This window comes from Calidris pugnax, unplaced genomic scaffold (genome assembly GCF_001431845.1).
Source record: "Calidris pugnax isolate Ruff unplaced genomic scaffold, ASM143184v1 scaffold1, whole genome shotgun sequence".
In the NCBI taxonomy this organism is placed as follows: domain Eukaryota; kingdom Metazoa; phylum Chordata; class Aves; order Charadriiformes; family Scolopacidae; genus Calidris; species Calidris pugnax.
Genome location: NW_015090800.1, coordinates 5,037,000 through 5,058,377, shown reverse-complemented (window position 1 = coordinate 5,058,377; position 21,378 = coordinate 5,037,000). Strand labels below are relative to the sequence as shown.

Sequence of the window (21,378 nt, the reverse complement as noted above, 5' to 3'; positions counted from 1 at the left end):
CCTCCCCGTTCTAGACTCTATTCCCCAAGACGCAGCCGGGCGCCCGCCCCGCGTGCTTCCTTCCGGCGCGCCGTGCGCAGGCGCGCGTGGGCCGCCCCTCATTGGCGGCGGCGGCCTCGTGCGATGATGACGCTTTAGGGCAAGGAGGAGGCGACAAGGCCGGGCAGGCGGCGGCGGCGGTGGCGGTGGCGGCAGCGGTGGCCGCTGGAGGAGGAGGGGGGGCGGCGGGCAGCACCTCGCGGGCGCCGGCCCTTGCCAGGTGAGTGTCCCCGGGGTGTGTGTGTGTGTGTGGGACGATGACACGACTCGGTCGCCTTTGCTCCGGAGGGGGTGGCCGCGGCCTGGCCGCCGCCCGCGGGGCTGGGAGTCCCAGCGGCGCCCCCGCTCGGCGGGGTGCTGAGGGGGAGCCCTGTCGGGGCTTGGGGGAGGGATATGATCGTTTCCTTCCCTCACGCCGCTCCCCGGAGACGACGGCGGGTCGGGGCCGCGGCTGCCCCCTTCACGGGTGGTTGGGGTGCTGGGGGAAGGCCGGCGGTGGGCGCTGCCCCTCGGTGCGGCGGGGGAGCGGGCCCTGCGGGTGGTTGGCCGGGGGCAGGAGACAGGCCGGGCTTGCGGTCACGGTGTGGGCTTAGGGGCGCGAAGGAGAGCTTGGAAATGCTCGGCTGGAGGAGGCTTTAGGCCGGCGAAGCGCTCTTTAAGTGGGTCAAGAGCACTGTAAGTGGGTCTTGGTTGTAGCCTTCTGCGCACTTGTTGCTTGTCAGGACAGGGGAATTGGCTGCCGCTCCTCAAAAGCTTTTTACAGAGGCGGTGAAAATGATAACTTCTGCGCTTACACAATATAGGGACCTTGCCTTGCCCTGCAGAGCGCTGTGTGCGTGTGTTTATGTGTACATATAATCTGTAAACACTGGACTTATCAACCGTAGGTAATGTAAATACTCATCAGGAGTGTAACCACAATTTGGATATTCTCAAGTGACAGTTTAGAAAACTTTTTAAAAAGTTGTGTGTGGTTTTTTTTAAATTTTTTTTATTTTTCTGAAAGAATCAGGTATTCATCTCTTGTTTGCTTGGGATGAGCAACAAAGACGTTGAAACATATGGTAATCGACTAGAAGACAAAGAAGATATGACAGCTGTTGTTGCTACTGAGCTCTTTGGGCAGTGTTGGTGTCTTTTTGTATCTGTCTTAGCTTTACGACTCACTTGGTTTAGTGGCTTTAATAGATGAATATGTTGGCATATAGGTTTAAGAAAACCATTAATATTGAATTATAACTTATTTGATATACAGGCTTTGTCACTTCATGTATCCACTATATTGCATGCACCTGTCACGTAGCTGAAAATCTTTTAGATATTATTCTGTATTTAAAGGTGCATTTTGTCCATTGTGCAGCATTCAAGTTTGTCAGGCAGTTGAATTGCTCTGTGTATTGCAACTGTGTTTGTATATTTTTTTTTAAGTGGAATTTTCTTTTTACATTAGCCAGGCCCTCTGGGCAAGTCCTTCTGGCTGTAATGTGGTTTTCAAGAGTTGAGGTCTTAATGTGTAATTTAAACTCCTGTTTTCATTCCCTTGCCGTAGTCAGTGTCAGGGAGTATTAAATTCCTGGTTACATCCTGGCTGTGATCTTCACAGATCTGGAAGTCAGTGAAGAGCTATGTACTGCACAGTCCTCTCTCTGAGTTATATTGTAAAAATTCTGGCTTTTCAGAGGCCTTCTTGTAGCATTTCAGTAGCGAGGTGCTTGCTTTCTATAGAATCTTGATGACACTGCTTCAAATTTAATGATAGCTGCTATAACAGAGGAAAATACGTTTATGATGGAGAGAATGAGACGTTGTGTCATAGAATTATGGGCGCAGTGCAGTCATAAAACACAGCCTGTTTTCCTTGTTATCGTTGGCTATGAGCTAATATTGTTTATACAAGAAAGGAAGCGATCATGTTCTGGGTTTGTTTTTGTTTTTCCTGCGGGGTTACTAGCCAGTTCCAGTTGCGAAGATTTTATGCTGTGGCTCTTATGTTATAGGGATAACTTACGATGTGCAACCTTCATCTGTACTGTGACGCTTAATCCTATATGAAGACTGTGAGTGTGTGGTAGTAGGCAACTCGGAAGAAGTCCATTGTTGTGCTGGAAGTGAAGGATTAGTTGATAAAATAGGGAAATGACAACTAAATATGGTTAAACAGGCCTGTGGATAAGGTGGTTGGCAGCTTCACGGTGAAAACCATGGAGAATAGCTGCTAATGTGGATAACTGAATTGGAATTAGTAATGGAGGGGTTAAAAGCTGCCCCCAAACTCTGTCCAGGTTTTCAAAATTATGCTTTCTGAGTATAAATCTGAAAAGAAGAAATAATCTGGTGTGAAGGACGAGAGTGTATTCCTGGCATACTTCTTAAGCAAAACCCTTCATGGTGAAAATTCCTTAGACAAATTCTTATCCATTATATCTGTGTTCTCAAACGTAAATATAAAATGCCATGAGTATAGGAGCTTACATTGTATCAGGTCTTCAAGAGAGCCAGAAAAACCAAGAGCTCCCCCTTTCCCCTCGTTCCCTCCCCCTGCCTCCAGTCTTTACACCGAGGGAGTTGTATCAGTGCTGTTGAGCTGTTGACATTACTACTGGTTTGCTCAAGTGACTAGTGAGCAGTGGTTTTGGGAGTGTGGGTGAGATTCAGACTTGAAGGCTGACTCCTGGATACAGGATGAAAAGGCTGGGGTTTGAAAAGCCTGTGCTTGCTCTAGGCAAGAGTTTCTGTTGACTTTTCGTGAAGGAAAATTAATGTGAATTGGCAGGGCATGTAATGCCAGTGATTTTAATGCTTGGGTCTCTGCTGTTATTTTATGTCTTCAGTTGCATGTTCAAGTAGCTGTGTCAAGCATTCATGTACAGAAGATGCTGAATATTAGGCAATAAAAATTTTTGCAAGTTTTATAGGTTTCTGGTTGTAAAACTGTGTTGTCCAAGATGCTGTGTGAAGAAACAAGGCTTGCTTTCGTCAGTGGAGATGCTGTCTGTGCATGAGGAAAATCATGATAAGGAAACTTCAGGAGGTTGTCGGATTATTATGCCATCAGCAATTCGAATGCTTAAACAGAAGTGGTTCTGAAATGGAAATAGCAGTTTTGAGTATTTATGATTTGAAACTGTCTGTGTCTGAGTCATTCAGTGAATTTTCTGGCAGACGGTGTTGGTAGATGTGAAAAGACATTACACAAGATAATGTCAGTGATTATGAAAAGTATTTGGGACAGTGTTTAAGGGGAAGACTACTACTTTGAAGTGTATTGTTCTCTGATAAAACTTGTTCTAAATGCCTTGTCCTTTCTACAAGACATTGTATTCCAGCTGGTTGTAGTTAACGTGGTGACGAGCTGCCTTTGCTTTTTAAAGTAATATATTTGTCAAGGCAAGTTCAATACTGATTTTCAAAAATGAAGAATATAGAGACAATCAAGGTACAAGTTCTACTTCTTCAGAAAGCAGTTAACTTTGAAACATTGTTAACTTTCACTTGTTTATTTGAATATGGTCCTACTGCCGGAACATTTTACTTTTGAAGGAGGATGCTGCAGATCAGTATGTAAACTAGTGAGAAGCAGGAGGTGAGTTATTTCCTCGTAGTTCCTGTTGCAGTGTTTTGAAAAGAACAACCTCCTGCCTCCTGTGTGGCAATAGCTATGAGCAAGGGATACAGGCTTTTATCATCGGGTAACTGCAAAACTGGGCTGGAGTTTAATGTGCTCAGTGATTACATATGTTTTCTGCAACGTTTGTCTCAATGGTTTGACATAAAAATAAAATTTTCATCTTAGTCCAGTTCGAAGATGAACCTCCCAAGTTTATTTTTAGGGCACAGTGACAATCTTTTTGTATGCCAAAGTCTGCTCCCCATGTTATGATGTGGCAGCTGGTGTGGTGATAAGCAGACAGCCTCTCTCAGGAAAGGAGGTGCCACAGCTTCTGCTGCTGCTTGATTTGAGAAGTAGTGAAGAACTTGAGGTGAGGAGGTGTTCACAAAATTAAGGTGCTGAGGATTTTAAAGGGGAAATATTATATGTTTAATACCAATTTGCCCTCTGATTTAACATGATTTTCAGTTTTAATTTCCTTGGAATGTTCAGAACCTCATGGAAATACCTGTGTCCTTAACAGTTTTTAGTTAAATGGCATCTGTTTGAGTTATGATATAGCCTGGGTAGGAAGAAAATCACTGACTGGGTTGTGTTTGTGGGTTTTTGTTTTATTTGTAGCTTAATGGTCTCTGAAGTAGATTAAATATTTTGTAGGGATGATGGGCATAATATAAAATTAATGCCAGTTGTATTTGTTGTTGCACATAGCTACGATCACTCCTGTATTCTAGAGTTACAGATCTCTGCTGCTCTGCTAGTGGAGAAGAGAGTCTGTTTTTGTAGCCATGCAGGATTGTTTGGTCTTCTGTGAACTGTATGTCAGCGAATGTTTCAGGACTTCTCAGGGCTTGTGGTTAAATTACTTGCAGAAAGGCATCTTCAAGCGTATAGGTAGATAAAAGGTTCACAGGACATGTGATTGTCAGTGTAGAAAAATTTGCAGCGTGGTTCAGATGGATTTCAGTAGCTGTGAAAATGTAACGGAGTCTGCTGGGATGTGCCAGCTGCTGTAGCGCTCTGTGAACAGGACTAATTAAGCCCTTGTGAGAACAGAAAATAGTCAGGCACTATTTACAGGCAGAAAGTGTTGGAACAGTCAGAGCTATAATCATTGGCTCTGAGGTACCTTTAGACAGCAGTAAGCAAGAGAGTAGACAATTTACTTGCAGAAAGGGGTTGAAAGTCAAGTCTGAATACTTAAAATGGGTATTGCAATGTTCTGCCAGCAAATCTAAGTACATTGCAAACTTCAGTGGAGACCTGCTGCAGGAAAGGCTACTTTTTTTTTTCCTCCTTGTCTTATTATCTTCTTTCTGGCAGTATTTTATCTCAGAGTGGTTAGCATTTGCGTTTCTTCATCTGATGCTGAAAACCAAACTTATACTAGATATAGGTGTCATAACGTTACAGTGCTGCCTGCATTTAAATAGGTCATGTAAAAGTCTAGCTGTCTTTGATGTGAATTGTTTTTCTAAATGGAGCTATGATTGTCTGTATAGCCTAGCCACACCTTATAAGCCCACCAAAGCCTTTTTTCATATATGTTCATCCAATTTCCTTCCTTCTCTTAACCAAACTAAATGTTCTTTTCCCCAGCCTGTTTGATTCCATCCCGCCTAGAGGATTGTGGAGACTGACATTCCATGTTTGAAGCCAAAGTCAGTTTTGTTGTTCTGTTTAGGTCTAGAGGATGACAATTTATAGTTAGGGGATCACTGGATGTGTTAAGCAGTTCTCCTGCAGTTCTTAAGTAGGGGTTGTTTTGTTGGTAGGACCCTTTAGTGGGATTCTCTCTGTTTTAATGACAGCATTCTGGTGAGGTTCACATTTTAGCTCCTTACTGATGGATATGCTTACTGCTTGACTAGTATGATTTTCTCAAAATGTTGTTCTAAGTGTGTTTTAGTAAATGGAATGTTTAGGGATATTTGAATAAACAAATTCTGGAGGGAACATGCCATGAGCCTTCTTGCTGTATGAAATATATTTTCTTCATGTAAAGACTTTTTATTAAAGTCTTCTGTGGGCTTAGATAAAGGCGCATATTTTGTGCTCTTTTAATTTCTTGTGAAAACTACTTAGTAAGTGATACTAGGATTTGGGACCTGTTACTATTATAAGGACTTCAAGCCAACATATACCTATAGTTGTTTCTGAGTCTTTATAAAATGTATAACTGCTCCTGGAAATGGAATAATTGAATTCAAGTAGTAGGAGCTGCCTTCTCAGAACAAATACCTCCTCTGGCTTCTTAGATTTAATCTGAATGGTAAAATTCCTTTAGCTAGTGGTAAAATTCCATTAGCTAATCTTTAACTCCTGCTTGTACAAGAAATACTTATATCTATGTTTCCCGGTCTGCAGTGGGAGCTGTTTTAAAAAGCCATGCAATGCGAAGATAAGTATAGCTGAGAGTGACTGTACTCTCACTCCTGAGAGCACTGGCAAGCTTTTACCTGCAGGGAAAGGGGTTGCATTTGGAACAAGGAGTGGATGGCCAGTAGCACTGGAGATGAAGAGCCACTGACCACACATTTTGCCTTCTCTCAGCTGGCAGTTTAGGTATGCTTTTGTTGTGAATAATACTGTACTGCATTTCCTAGCGGGCTGCTCCCAAGATTTAGTGTTTGCTATTCCCTGGTGTGTACTGAAGGATGAACTTTTTCTGTTTTTCTTCCGAATGCTTTAATTTATATCTCGGTCTCCTTGGCTGGTGGAATTTATGGGCATGTATTACTTTGACAAGTGCTAGTGCTATGAAGATAAGCTAGTGGTGGTGGAATCCAGTACTTTCTGACATTACGGGATGATATAAGCAATTTATTTGTGAAGAACAGTGTGCTTTGCAAATTGCTTTCATTTAAGCAATTATTTGTGTGTGTATGTATTCCCTAGAACAGCATATAGCATTGCAAGGCCGATAACAGCAATATTCTGCTGTTCTCAATATTAATCTTTCAGGCAAATCGTTTTTTGTTTTAACGGAACATGACTGTAGAAATAAAAAGAAGAGCCTATTCATAATTCTTATTAAAGTAGCTCTGTGACAAAGTGCCAACTATTGGCTTTCTGCCGGCTGTACCTTCAGTGGGGAACAAAATGGATTATTTTCTGAGGTGGGTGTCCTGAGAGTTGCGAAAAGCATAACAAAGTCAACAAAAGCTTTACTTAGTGGTTTTTCTGACCTTTATATAGTCCAAGCTAAGAGTAGGATGCTGAGAAAGGCTTGTGTCCTGATGATCTTAATGTCCATGGTTAAGTGCAACCGCTCTTTGACTTCCTGCTTTGTGACCTTTTAATAATTGGCAACCGTATGAGTTCTGCAGATTACAGAAATAGTTCAATAATGGATGTGTTATAAAAATCCTTTCGAGCTTGACTAATGCAGTGAAGGAAGTTGCTAGGTAGCTTAGACTTGATTTGTAAGATACTACTTAAGGGGCAATTTTCAAAAATGTTTCTGGTATAGAAGAGGAATACTGAATTTCTTTGGCCACCTGATAATTACTCATTTTACTCCAAAGGATATAAAGGAATAGTTTTTCATGGTGGGTCTTTCTTTGTTCTCCTTATAGGTCATACTCCAGAAACAGAGTGTGATTTGCCAAAGCTTCCTTTTCTTTTTATTAGGATTTTTGATAGGTGTTCTGGCATTCTTATGTCGAATAGGACTGTAGAAAAGGAAGACAAGTACTAAAACATTAAAACTTTCTGCGTTACGCAAGTCCAGTGTTTGATTCAGTAGGAGATGACCCGTTGCAAAAATAATTGAAGATGTCTATTAGTTTTAGCCACTGTATCTGTAAAGCTCTTCTAATTTGGTGTTGATCCTATGGTCTGGAGTTTAAAGGCACAGTATTTCCTGCCTTCTGCTGTGAAGGCACACTCAAAATTTTAAGTTAACCTGGTCCCTGATAGAGGGCAAGAGAGGCTGACCAAGTTTCACAGCACTTGCATAAATGTTTCTGTCTAAAACATCTAATTGGCGCGTGATGCTGTTGAAAACGCCAGTTATGTCAACTGATTTGGAAGGACTCCAATACACAGGTCAGTGTGGGGAAAGGGAGATGATACGCAAGACTGTCCGAGATGATACCGAAAAAATCTCAGACACTCCGTTAATGTTGGGGTTGATGTAACAGTATAGCTCTGCATGACTGTGGGTAACCTAGGCCTGCTTTGGGTTTTGGGCTGCAGAGTCTTAAAATGCTATTGGAAAAGTGATACAAGGTGCTCTCAGAAGGACCTTGGTTTTGCATTCTTCTGTGTAAGCCCTTTCCAGCTGACTTTTTCTGTATTAGTTAACTGGTTCAAATACCCCCTTGTTACACATCACAGTAAAGTCATTGTGAAAAACAAAGCATGATCACAGAACCCATGACTGTTTTCCTCTGAAAACTCACATCTTGGCTCTGTTTCAATAGTTCATTATTATGTAAGTGCCTGAGGGCTTATCTGCCTGCAAGACTCACATGAATGTTTTGTGCAGTCTAAGGTCATCCTTGGAAAGGTACAATTCCACATTCCTGTTCTTTTAGCAGTTAGCATGATGTGTCCAGTAGTTCTTATAGTACCACCTGAAATCTTATTACCTTTTGAGAGGATTTATCCTACGTAGAGATTAAAACTCTCTTAAAACTCCCTGTTCTCTTCTTGGAGATCCAGTTCTGAGGTAACAAAATATTTAAACACTTTCTCACTTCCAGCTGAAGGGACTCCTGAATTGGGTGGTAATCTAAGTTATGTCTTTTAATAACTAAACAGTTTGTAAGCATATAATTTGTTACAACATTCAAAGTCACAGGTAACAGTGGTGGTATTTGGGGTTGACCAAAGCATAGTTGCATAATTTTTGTCGTAGAATGCTGTTTAGTCATCCTAATGATGGAGTAATGGAGAATTACTGGCACTTAGAATTAATTACTAGGAAGACATAAAAAGGAAAGGTGTAGAACGTATGCATTACTGCTGCTTGCATTGGAGACTGCTTCTTCAGGGGATGTGACAGGTAACAGACCTGTATCAGCATATTGTCCTGGTGGTGATCCAGCCGCTAAGCAAACACGCAGGATGTGTATGCTGAAACCACTTCTCTTCCACTGATTGTCCAACCGTCTGTATTCATCCTTGAGCTTTTGATTTGAATGTGCTGAAAATCTTGGATCATCTGGTAAGTGGCCTAGGTTATACTAGAGGCAAATGGTCTGTTAGTGAAATTAATTCTGCTTTCTGTTGGAAACGTTGAATAAGGAAGCCATACAACTGGAAGGCTTTAAACTGTTAGGTGTAAGACTTCGTATATTGAGCATAACATAATATGTGTAATGTTTGAGCCAGCTTTTCTGTCTTGTGTACTACTTGCAGTGTGGATGAAGTAGGTTGTGTAACTTATAACTTTCCCTCCTCCGCTGAAGTGCAGTGAATGTCAGTTTGATGCTGGCATGTGAGTGCCGTATGCTTTACAACTCCAGTGTCACAAGATCCGAAGATAAACTCTCTGCCTTCATTTAGTGAAATTTTTAGGCTCTTAACAACATGCCATGAAGTGAAGCAGAGAGAATGGAAACGAATTACAGGAAAAGTCTCCTGCATTACTTGCTGTTTTCATGCTGTAATATTTATGTCAGAGGATCTCTCCCAAGCTCCGATTTCAAACTCCCATGTGGACCAAGAGCAACATTGTATATGGCTTGACAAAAGTCCTTTCTGACTAACTTTAAGTGACCTGAGGCAGATTAACGTGTGGATTAGTGTATTTGACAGTAATAAATCAGTTTTAGCAAGTACTGAGGCAGAGGTTTGTTTGGCAGAGAGTTTGAATAAAACGTGGTATCTGGAGTTACACTGACCATTCTATGGAGAATAATTTGCCAAGAGAGCAGTAGCAAATTAGAGATTAGGAATACAGGGTGGTTTTGGGAAATGCACTTTAGTGGTTAAAATAATTGCTGTTTGTTACAACACAGGGAAGATACAAGATCTGTTTGTTTCATTGCTCTATTTCTCAGGACTAAGGCTTACAAGAAATTCATAGGTTTCTGAAACAAGGTGATGCTTATTGTGACAAGCTTGGCTTCCAAATTGGAGTTGATAGTTGAGGTGAGTGCTAGTTACATGCATGAGAGTACAAACCAGTCATAGACAGCACTTGAACTAGTCATTCTTTTCCCCTTCAGGAAGGAAATTGTAGCAGTGCTTTAGGTAATTGGTAGGGTTGGGTTTTTTGAGTGAAATTTTTTTTTGTTTTTTCCACACTTTTGTGTTGTTTTTGTTTGGGGTGTGTGTGTGTGTGCATGTGGTTGGGTTTTTTTTTTGTTTGTTGGGGTTTTTTTTAATTTTAGTTTTTCCTTAAACCTTCGCTCATGCTGTTCTGATTTGGCAGTGGAAATCAATTACATCAAACTGCTGTGTGACGTTTTTAAGACAGTTCATGGAAGAAGGTACAAATCAGTCAGTGGTTAACAGATTTTATCTAATCTGTATGTAAGAATCAAAATCGGGGCACAATGAGTGTTTTGATTTCCTTGAGTCTCTGGAAAAAGGTGAGTCATCCCACTGGAGCTTGGAATTCAGAATAGCTAGAACATAAAACAGGCTGGGTCAGACTAGAAATCCCTCTAGCTCAGCATCCTACGTTGTGGGACTGCTGCTTAAGCTTCTGCCCCATGAGACTCTCTGACCACCCTCATGTGTAACACAACTAGGCTGCATGATAATCCACCCAGTCTGCCTCCAAGCCACGCTACAGAAACATCTATATTCTCATGCTTTGCTTGCTCAGTTCTCTTGCCCGTGCACAAAATGACAAGACCTCCTGCCTGAAGTGGAGAGATTAAGAAGTGTTCGACTGGCTTGTGCTCAGCAGATGGTGTTTCACTGGGGATAAGTTGATGGGTAGTGTGAAAGTTGTAGTACACTTGGTGTGTCCTCCTGCTGCAGTATGAATCCTGACGTGCGTATGCCAAATGTGCCAGGTTGCAGCACCTCTAACTGAGACTTTGACTGTGCTTTGTCCCTAACCTTTCTATTTATACCCATAGAGTCTGAAGCCCAGCCAAGTTGCAGGACCACCTACTGGTTCCAGCCAAACTGGCCATTCAGGGGAGAAGGAAACAAATTTTGCAAATGAGATTCTGGCAGCTATAGGGTTTTTCTGTTCCCTTGTCCTCTATGTAAGTCACTGACTGGAGCATCTCAGAGTAGTGCCTACTGGCTTCTTGGGTGTCTTTGGGGAGTTAGTGGCATTGTTAGGGTGCTTGGCCTGGTGTCTCTAAGAAATTTTCTGCTTCAACCTTCATCCTTTCTTCTGTGGGGTTTTCATTTTCTGTCTCATAATCATTTGACTTCTTCCCTGTTTTATTTTGCTTGTGTTTTTTATTATTATTCATTAGGCCCCTTATTGTCCTTCCTCAGAGGCTCCTAAGATTTTTGTAAGGATGCACATACCCTAAGGAAGAAAAATTCTAAGCATTAATATGCAAGCAATATATGATACACGTGCACTGGTATTTAGGGCCTGCTAGAGGTGGCTTCATGTGCTTAAAACCCTTTTAATTTATCCTGTGCATTTGCCCAGTTTCCCCTGGAAATCCTCATCCTGTAGCAAGGAGTTCCAAGGCTTACCAGTTTGTTGTGTCAAGAATAACCTCTTTTTGTGTTTGAGGTCACCATCTGCCAACTCTGTGACCAACCTTGTTGCCTGACAGGCAAGACTTGACATTTTCACTTTTTCTTGTTGTTGTTTTGGGTGGTGGTGCTGTTGTTATAGACACTAAGATTGGGAAACCTTGTGCTGTGTTGCAATCTTACTGCAATTTTGAGTGGTCAGCTCTGGTTTTAAATAAAACTTTCTTTGCTATTGTGAAGCAAATACTTTTTTGAATCATTTAGTAAATGTGTAAAATGTGATGTAAAATGTCTGAACTATTATTGGTTGACTAGCCCATGATAGAAATAGATTTTGTGTTCCATAAATGCAAGGCTTGTGTTGCTTCATACTCTCGTTTCCTTAGCTTCAGCTGCTTGCTTGTCTACATAGGTTGGGGCTTGCCTGGCTATCTGAGCAGGTCAGTTGTCCTCCAAGATTTTACTTCTACCACACTGAATTCACAACACTGATTATCGACCTTTCTTAAGTCGTAAAAATCTGTCGGTGTTTTACTTTTTTCCAAAAACGTGCATACCACTACTGTGCTGCCAATACTGTCAGTACTGGAAGAACCTTTTGTGCTTTTTATAATAGTACACCTGACAACTTTAGAAGGGGATAAGACAGTGTTTGTGCTCTGTTTACCCTTGACCCCTGCACAGAGTTCTCAGCTAGGTTCCCAAGTACATCTTCGGCATGCACATTAGTGGTTGATTCCTATGTGTAGCACTTGGTCACCACTGAGAAACTTGGCCTGCACTTAGTACTGATGACAGCTGTATGTCCGTCCACATGAAATGAATCTGAAGAGCTGTGTTGTATCTTAGCATAAGGTAACTTTTTCTTCTTTCCAAAATAGTTTATGTGAATAGTTGTACATGTATTAACACCCCTTACAGATGCATTTAGGCTAGAGTAAGAGTACTTTCAGTGAGTATTTGAAAACTAGGACAAATAACTATTCAGTAGTTTGCTGACCTAGTTCTTGCTCTCTGCTCATGTTCCTCCTGTCTGGGCCCTTGTCCAGGAAATCAACCCAAATTCCTACCCTTCCTCCTCTTAAGAGCGTGGATGCTTATCAACTTGGCCATGTTTCCTTCCCGTTCTTAGGGTTTCTTAAAGAAATCAAGAGTCTTCTATGATGTCTAGAACTTCTTTCTGCAAACAGAAAGTGCAGGCGGTGACTGCTTATCTTGCTGTTTTTTTGTTTAGATGCTGTCATAGGATGTGTATGAAAGGCCCTTTGGTACAAAACAACATTGGCTGGGCCACCCTGGCACAAAGTGTTCCCTCTGAGGAAAGAATGCATTACAAGTTCAGATGGCCCATTTAGTTGCTTTTCATGGGTCCATTTTGGGCTTTGTTATTGTATTGTAATTTTCTTGCAACACTTTAAAGACTAACAATGCTCTTGAGAGTTGCAAAATGGGACAAGGAATGGAGGACCTGTTGGAGCAGGTCCAGAGAAGGGCCTTAAAGATGATCAGAGGGCTGGAGCACCTCTCCTGTGAAGACAGACTGAGAGAGTTGGGGTTGTTCAGCCTGGAGAAGGCTCCAGGGAGACCTTAGAGCAGCCTTCCAGTACCTAAAGGGGGTCTACGGGAAAGATGGGGAGGGACTCTTTATCAGGGAGTGTAGTGACAGGACAAGGGGTAACAGTTCTGAACTGAAAGAGGGGAAATTTAGATTGGATATCAGGAAGAAATTCTTTACTGTGACAGTGGTGAGACTCTGGAACCGGTTGCCACCTGGTGTGGCTGCCCCATCCCTGGGGTTCAAGACCAGGTCGCATGGGGCTTTGAGAAACCTGGTCTAGTGGGAGGTGTCCCTGCCCATGGCATTGGGGTGGAACTCAATGATCTCTAAGGTCCCTCCCAACCCAAAACATTCTATGATTCCATGCTTCTATGACTCCATCCTTGTTACATTCTTGTTCACGGGCAAAGATGTAACACCCTTTGTGCATGTGTCTGTGTGTACTTAAACATAATGTGTAAGTAAAGCTAAGAATTTATTGTTACTATAATGGAAATCTTAAGTCTGACTCGATCATTAGTGTAGATTTAATTCTTAAAGAAATATTAAGAAGAATATTGCAGTTAGAGTACTTACATATGGGGGAAAATATTGCCAAACACAGCTAAAATTGTAACACATGCAGTTTCTGTTTTCTGTCCCCTCTCCTGCAGTTACTTTCACCCTTCCATTGCTGCTCTGAGTCTTTAAGTCAGCAGCTTTAGACTTGTGGAGGGGATAACAGGAGGTTATCAGCCTTGGGAGTCATTTGTTGGGAGGAGTATGATACTGATGTTTCCTGTTTCTTCTTCCTCTCTCTAGGATCCACTTGGATTTTTTTGGTGTTTGCTTTTATACCTCTTCTATTTCTTCATTTGTCTACAGTTCCAGGTTATGTCTGAATTTACTATAGATGGTGCCCTTTATGTATGTTAGTTGCTATTTCTTTGTTATCCGTAAAGCCAGGTTTGAGTGGCTCCAGGTCTGTGGTTTTTTTTCCTTTAACTGACCATTAGTGAGTTTATTACAGTCATGGGGTCTCTGCTGACCAGGCTGTGTCCTGTCTCTTGTCCCCCACTTGTGCTTCTCTCTACTGCATCCTGTCTGTCCGCTTCTCAGGGCCTCTGTTGTCACACTAGGCCAGTATTTCTCAACATCATTGTAAATACATCTTTCTGTGGAGGATAACTGGAGGTTATATCACACCAAGGTAAACAAAAGTAAAAAAATAATTAAAAAATTAGCCATTGATGTCTAGTGAGCTAGAGAAGCTGCTGTCACAGCTAAACTGAGTAAAAGGCAAGTCAAGAGAAGTTCAGACTGAGCAAGCCTGACCAGCCTGAGTCTTGAGACCTTGCAGCTTGATACCATTGCTAGCAAGGGTAGTACTCTATTCCAGGGCTGCAAGGTTATGATTCTGCACCCTCCACTGTCCACAAATCCCCGTCTGTCACTCACAAGTCCAGGAAGGGTGTTGCAAACCCTCCTATGACTCCAGGCTCCTGAGTAAAGGATCCTGGAGACATCTTCTCTTTTCCATCTTCTCTTGCCTTGCGGTGACCTGTGTAGGTCTGAGGGTAAATAGTAGTGCTTTAACGATGGCTATATATCATGATATTTAGTCTAAGTGCTTCATGTAATATCTTGGTTTTATTTAAGGAATTTTATTATTACAGAAAATGCTGTATTCTATCTATGATAAAGGCAATCTGAATGTCTCACTTCAACTTTTTGCCTTTTATGTGAAATTATTATTTTATTCCTGTTTTGTAGTAAGGTGTTTTTATAAGTGTAAATATTGTGTCTATTCCCTTGAGGAATTTTTTGCTTAGTCTCTTGTTGTCATTATCTTCTGTTGTGAGTTGTCTGCTATAAATAGATTGACATAACAAAATGATCTTTATTTTATGGTAATGGTGCTGATTGTCATTCATCCAATATTACTCAGTCCTCATTTTACTAAACAAGCAGTGTTGCTCTGTTATCAAAGGGTGGGTAGCCCTTACGTGCAATATATTTTTTCCACTGAAAGTATGTAGAAGTGAAGTGCTCCTCTTTGCCACAGCTCACTTACAGCTTTTTTTTTTTTGTGTTGACAATTCCAATGTGTGTTTGGGTGGCTTTTTTGTTTGTTTTTTGTCAGATAGCGATATGGCTGTCTGAATGCGTCAATAAGTGATGTTATGTCATGCAGGACATCTAATGTGTGTATTAACAAAATGCTTCCTTGTTACTTTAAAATTGACTTGTAGCATGTTTGTGGTCTTCATCTGTTTTGAACTTAACATTTACACTAACATAGCTGTGCTGATTGGACTCCAGGCTGCAGCTGTACCGGTAAAAACCTCTGCAGGGAGGTTACACTAGCAAAAATTGTTATGCCAAGATGGTAAAACAAACCACAGCAAGAAGACTTTTGAGTAAGTGACTTTTCTAGGTCTGATAAATGTATTTTGAGTTCAAGCTACATCCCTATTTAAAGGGCTTGCATGTTTATGGGTAATAATTTTGGTTCTTAGAATTTTAGCAGTCATCTCCAGAGTAGACTGTGGGGGTTTGCCATCTCTCCTAAGTTATAGGACAGTAGAAAGTAGAAGAATAACTTAACATTTCTGCTTTTTAATTACATCAGTGATGTATTGTGATAATATCAGTGTCCTTGGTCTTGTTTCAGAAATTATTTCAAACATTGTTATGAAGAAAGAAATGTATATCTGAAAGAGTGGTACTAAATGGTAGAGGACACTAAAAGTTACTTCAGCTGATTTTCTTAACGCTCAACAATGATTATGTTTTAAAAAACCAAGTTATTCTCTGGCCATTGCGTTAAGGAAGTTTATGTAATTAATAAGTAGCTTTGCTGGGTCTTATCTAGCCCTTCAGCCATTTGACAAAATCTGCTTCTGACTGACATAGATCTACTGTAACTAAATTGCACCTGGTTTATTTCATTTGCTTGAGTTACGGTGGTTAAGACAGTATCTGAAAAAGATGCTACACCACTTTTTTGATCTTAGTCTGATACAAGAACATTGTAGGAATAGCCAACAACCACATCCACAGTGTTGTAACACTTGCTACAGAAAAGCAGGGAATTTTTACAATTGCCTGACTTAGGGCAAAACAACGTTACGGTTTTTGAGGAGGGAATATATGCTGTTTTCAACTGAAGAAATACCACCGTTGAACATAAGTGAAGGAGTAAGTTTCTTCTGTTATTACTTTTTACAAATATGGGAATGGAAACATATTTGGCAGACCAAACCTGTCAGCCACAAAATAAAACACTGATGAGCAAGCTCACAGCCTTGTGAGTAAAGCTTGTCAAGATTATCAGCAAAACTAGGGAGTGGCTGCTTCCAGAAACTGGGAAGAGTGTGATGGTCAGCCTTTTGCAATCAAGCTTCTGAGATTCTGACCGCTGTATTAAAATCTGTAATCTTGGTAAAGTGTCTGGTTTGCTAGGTCAGGTGTGGTCTGCAGCTGGTCAACAGGTCATAATAAAGGCTGTGGTATGTACATACATAACAATTAAAGGCTTGGGCTAGCAGAAAACTGTCAGTCCATAACAAATTAGGAAAATACTGCCTATAAAATGCATAAGGAATTAAAATCTTGGGTGTGTGGTCCCACCCTTTCTGTCATGTTGTCCACATGCCTTTTCTGACAGTGTATTGAGACAATTCAGCTTGCTAGTTTGATAGTAAATTATTATCTCCCTCTGTCTGGGTTCATGTTTTTCCAGACTGCCACCTGGAATGGCTTGTGACAAACATCAGAGCCCCTCTGGCAGGTGGCAGTGATGAGAAGTGGAGCTGTTTGATGTCCTCCCAGGGAGAAGTCGGGCTGTCCCCTCTTGGTACCAGCTGGCCCTTGAATCTGTGTAGTGATGGTATATAACTAAAGAGATGTCTGAGCCAAGCTAGTAAGAAGCACTGAAGGCAGCTGTCTTAAATGCTTTCTGACTTGAAGTTTGTAGCCTAAAACTTACGTATCCCTCTTTGGTTTTAAAAGCAGGGTGGTAGAGGGGTTTCTTATACAGTTGCTCCAGGCCTTGGAGCGTTTTCTTGAGTTGTATGAGATCTTGGTTCAGTTTCTAGAGAGTTTCAAACTTAGGCTTCCTAGGAGGAGAGTGTTGTACCTGCCAGGGTAGAGGAATGTTTGCCCCCTGGATTGCTGCTGTTGGTGGCTGTTTACATTCTTATGCAAAGATCCTCTCTGTAGAGGGGGGAAAAAAATGAATGTAACTTCAGCTGAGTAGCCTAGCTCTGGACTTTAGTGACTGCTCCAAAGACTCTGGGATTTTTGATATTCACCCAACAGTTCTTCTGTGAATCCTGTCCTTGAGTCAGTAGTTAAGTGAAAATTTAGAATGCATCCTTTTAAGAGGGAAGTAATGTCTAATTTCAGTCTTTCACTTTTAGACAATCTGTGATCCAAAGTGTTACTAACAAAGCCAACTGCATCTTTTTATTGTTGGCAACCGTGAAGTTGGTGTGAGTTAGTAACATGCCACAGAAATAAAATCATAAAAGGGCACAAGGACGGAATGTTTCTCACTTGGAGAAACTGAGCCATTTAATGAAAAAATGAACCTCAAACAAGTTGGTGTGTTTGTTTGTTTTTGGTTTTTTTTGTGGAACGCAATGTGAAAATGACTTGAACTTCTGTTCCTTGTCTTGTACTGCTTCTGTGGCAATTGTCTTTGGTTTTGGTTTATTGAGGAGTAAAACTAATTTACATCAGTCATCCAGCCTCTAACAACTGGGCATTGTGCACTGGGGGTGGGCCAACCCCTGACATAGTGCTTAACCCAGCTACAAAACCGGAGTCCAGTTTTCAGTACAAATTGGACAAATGTTGTAACAATGTAATGGGATCCTCTGAAATGGAAGCGTTCGTTAATGTAGGCAGGCTGCTGGCTTGTTCCCTTTGTGAACCCAAATGCATCAGAATGTGCCTGATTGTTTGCCTCTGTAACCTGCTGTGAAATAGCTTAGGCTGAAGTGTCCAGTGACAGTTTAGGAGTTACAAGGCCAGCTTTTTGGCCACTGACCCTCCGCGGGAGTCTAATCTTTGTTTTGTAGATGTCTCTTTATCTAGGGAAATTACATCTAAGAGAAGAGGTGCTGGATTGCTTCTTCATTGTTACTCATTGTTAAAGATGACCTCCAAAGAATTTTTACAGCCTGATTCATACTTTTCCATTAGGGTACACTGAGAAAACAAGGTTTTCTGTGATTTTCCTCCTTCCCCCGTTCATACACACCCTTGCTTGGTTTCTTTTTTACTGTAGTTTTGGAAAAATTTGGAATGTTGCAGTGGGTGTTTAACTCCTTAATTGTAAAAGATGGCTCAATTGTTGAGAGACTCTGAAGGGGGGGGGGGAAGAGTGGAAGTCCCTTATTTCAAGTTATACTCTTGAATCTTTCGATATTGCTGTTTTATTAATTTTTTTAGCTGTGGCCTTCTAACTTAGGGGAAATTAGCACTTGCTGTCTGACTTCTTCTTTTCCTTACCCAAGCTCTATACACCGGCCTTGCATTGGCACAGGTGCTTGCCTCATTTCCTTGGTAAATGGACCAGGGTACCATGTAGGCAGAAAGGCAAAGGTGACACCTGCCCCCACCAAAAAAAATCCCAAAACATGGAACCCAGCACTTTTCCAATAGTTCACTGTTGGTGAACTCACTTGAGCACCAGTGCTGGTGCTGGAATTGAGGGAAGCAGATGGGCAATAGGATGATTCCAGTGTCACCTGAGAATAATTTAAGCTTTTGTGTGATGTTACCGAATACTGTTGGTGTTACTATTCCATTTTGGAGGAACTACTTGTGACAGAACCTCCCTTCCAGAACATAGTAGTAGAAATACAATATGCCAAGAAAGCTGCATTTTGTTTAGTATACCTTTTTTCAGTCAATGTAGCCAGGAGATCACTATTTTATAGGCAAAGATTACTGGAAGTACTTTGCCATTTGTACTTGTGCTAGCAGTTCTGGAGATGGAGTTGTGCCTGTTTTGTCACGGAGGCCTAGTCTGAACAACTTTGGATTTGGTAAAGTTACTTAACCCATAGGTGGCTTACCATTCAGTTAGCTTTGCTGTTTTACTGGTGTGTATGTAGCTGGCCAGCTAGTGATGCTGTTGTAGCTGTGATGGTACACGGGCACAGGCAAGGCAAAGTTGGTAGACTGAGAGAGTCTCTCTTCCAAGACTTTTCAGGCCCTCAAGCCCTTAATTGAATATTGATGACTATTCTGAGAAATGATATGGCCTGAAATTTTCATGATGGCCTTTTGTTCTTTTGATAACTAAGCTCTGTTACGGAGAGTGAGCTAATTTCATGAAGATTTGTCCACTGTGTATACATAGCATATGCTAGTTTAAGGGATAGTTTGAAGAAGATGAGCAAGGAAAGAGCATATAGTGGATGCCATTGCCCTGAACAGGAAAGTTTCTATTAGAAAGGCTGTTGATCAATGAGAAAGAAGTGGTGGAGGATGCTGTTTTCATTCTTCTTCTAAATACCAGCTACAGACAGAAGGAAATAGCTTTGAAGGGACCATTCTTGTGCTGCTTATAAGAGGAACATACTGGGAAGAGCTGGATGCTGAAGAGACTGCTTTGCTTAGGGGTAGTTTGACCATCCAGGACTGTGTTTTATTCTTCAAAGGGAGTTATGTTTAACTACAAACACTACCCTTAATGTGCTTGCTTTGCTACCCTGTTGGCATTGTTTAACTTAGATAGAAAACCCAGTCCTTGTGCCACTTGAATTCTGGAAGGTTAGAAGGGCTTATTACTTATCCTGGGCAATATCCAGGAAGGTCTTACAAGGAACAGTAGGATCAATTTGTGGTGCTTGAGTGTGTGTAAATACTCTTTCCTTGTCATCTTAGGGAGTGAAGCAGCTTCCTAAATACGCTCTGTAATTGTGGATGTTGACTCCTCTGACATTGCACAATTGCAGGGAACTGCTGAAATCGTTTTGCCTTCTGATTCTGTTCTCGGAAAGATGACGAGTGTCTGTCTACAGCTTGAAACTGCCACTGACTCTCCTTGCCTTGACTTCTGAACTGGGGTAGAGTGAGCAGCAGGGAATGATGACCTCTTGGGCTTTGTCGGTTGTGTGGTGGTAGCAGCCACTACATTGTTGATTAAGTCAATTAGGAGTGCTACATTTCTTGTTTATAGGCTGTGTATAGAACTATGATAGTATTAAACTGGTAAGTCCTTCTAAAAACTGACTTAGCCTTTAGAAGTTTTGTGTATTAAAAAAACCATCAATAAACCAAACTCTGTACATAATGTTCTCAGCTGATTTTAAACCCAGCAGGAACTTACCACTTGATCTGGATGCTGATATTATGCTTATTATATATGCAATCATCAAGTAGATTTTAAGTTGTATATGACAATGTCCTCTTTAAATGGAAGATAACTTTAATGAAAATTTATTTGTTGCATGCTCAAAAAAGCTAAAGGACATAAAGATAAGATTTATAATCTCAGTGCCATTCAAAACAATGTCTTCCAAGACCTTAATGTTCGATAGCTTTCCATCTTCCAGCTTTTGTTTTCATGAGCTACCTAACCTTAGAGAAAGAATGGGGCAACACGTCTCTTCATTCACAAGGTTTCAACCATTGTCTTCTGGCTAGATGCTACTGACCATGGTTAGATGTCCCATTTTCTTAGGAAAAGGTCATCCTAGTCATTCAAACCCTTCTCTGAACTGTGGATTCACAGAAACTTTAAAATAGAAATTAAAGGCTGTCTGTGGCATTCCTGTTCATAATCTCAGGCTGCTTTTCGCTTGTGAACAAATAGCTCTGGCTATTAGCTCTGTTCTGTTGGCAACTCCATGCTGCATTCAGGCATGCATTTTTGGCTTTTACAGTACATTTTTAATGAGGACTAGAAACCAGTCATGATGCATTTGGCCTGTCTTTAGGCTTGCTCACCTTTGCATACCCAGTAAGGGCACGCGTGTTGTGCACCGAAAGGATCCAGCGTTAAGGACAACATGGAAACATCTTAGTTCATTGAGCGATTCCATTGTAATTTCAAGAAACAGCCACTTCTGTTTATGCAGAGCTCTGAAGTTCAACTCTGTTGCTGAATGCAAATCTCTCTCTCTGGATGTGAAATGCATCTTTTATTTTTAACCTTAGTGATTGCTTGGCAGCGAGTGCTAGTGAAGTAAATCTTCAAGGCCTGATTTAAGAAGTCTCTTGGCATTCTTATATCTTCTTGTATGAGAAGAACCTTTCGCAAGCATCTTGGCTAAGTGTGGTTAAGCCTGTTGTGTTGGTTGTTACCGCGTCTCTGAGCGTTGCTCCCACAATGTCATAGAGGTGATACAAGGCTGTGCTCTTAGGCAATGTAGCAGGTAATGCAGCACACAATGGCAATTCTATTGCTTAAAGCTGGCAGAAAGAAAAACTGGTAAAACTTGCTGCTTAAATGTCTAATGCAAATTAAAAAATCGTTGAAACTAACTATGGCTGTTTCACCCACCTAGCAATTTGAAATATTGCATGGAAATGTTTTGTGGTA

The 21,378-nt window shown here is 41.2% G+C and overlaps 1 protein-coding gene across 2 annotated transcripts in view; it reads left to right on the top strand.

The window, feature by feature from the left end:
- The first annotated feature begins 139 nt into the window (after positions 1-139).
- The window catches only part of ADIPOR2 (adiponectin receptor 2), a 46,026-nt gene continuing 24,787 nt past the window's right edge, over positions 140-21,378 (top strand). The window contains exon 1 of one of the 2 annotated variants that reach the window (XM_014937390.1): positions 140-259. The gene's annotated coding sequence lies outside the window, so the exon portion shown is untranslated. Of the gene's footprint in view, positions 260-6,100; positions 6,215-21,378 lie in introns of those variants that run through there. The other variant, XM_014937391.1, reaches the window with a different exon arrangement.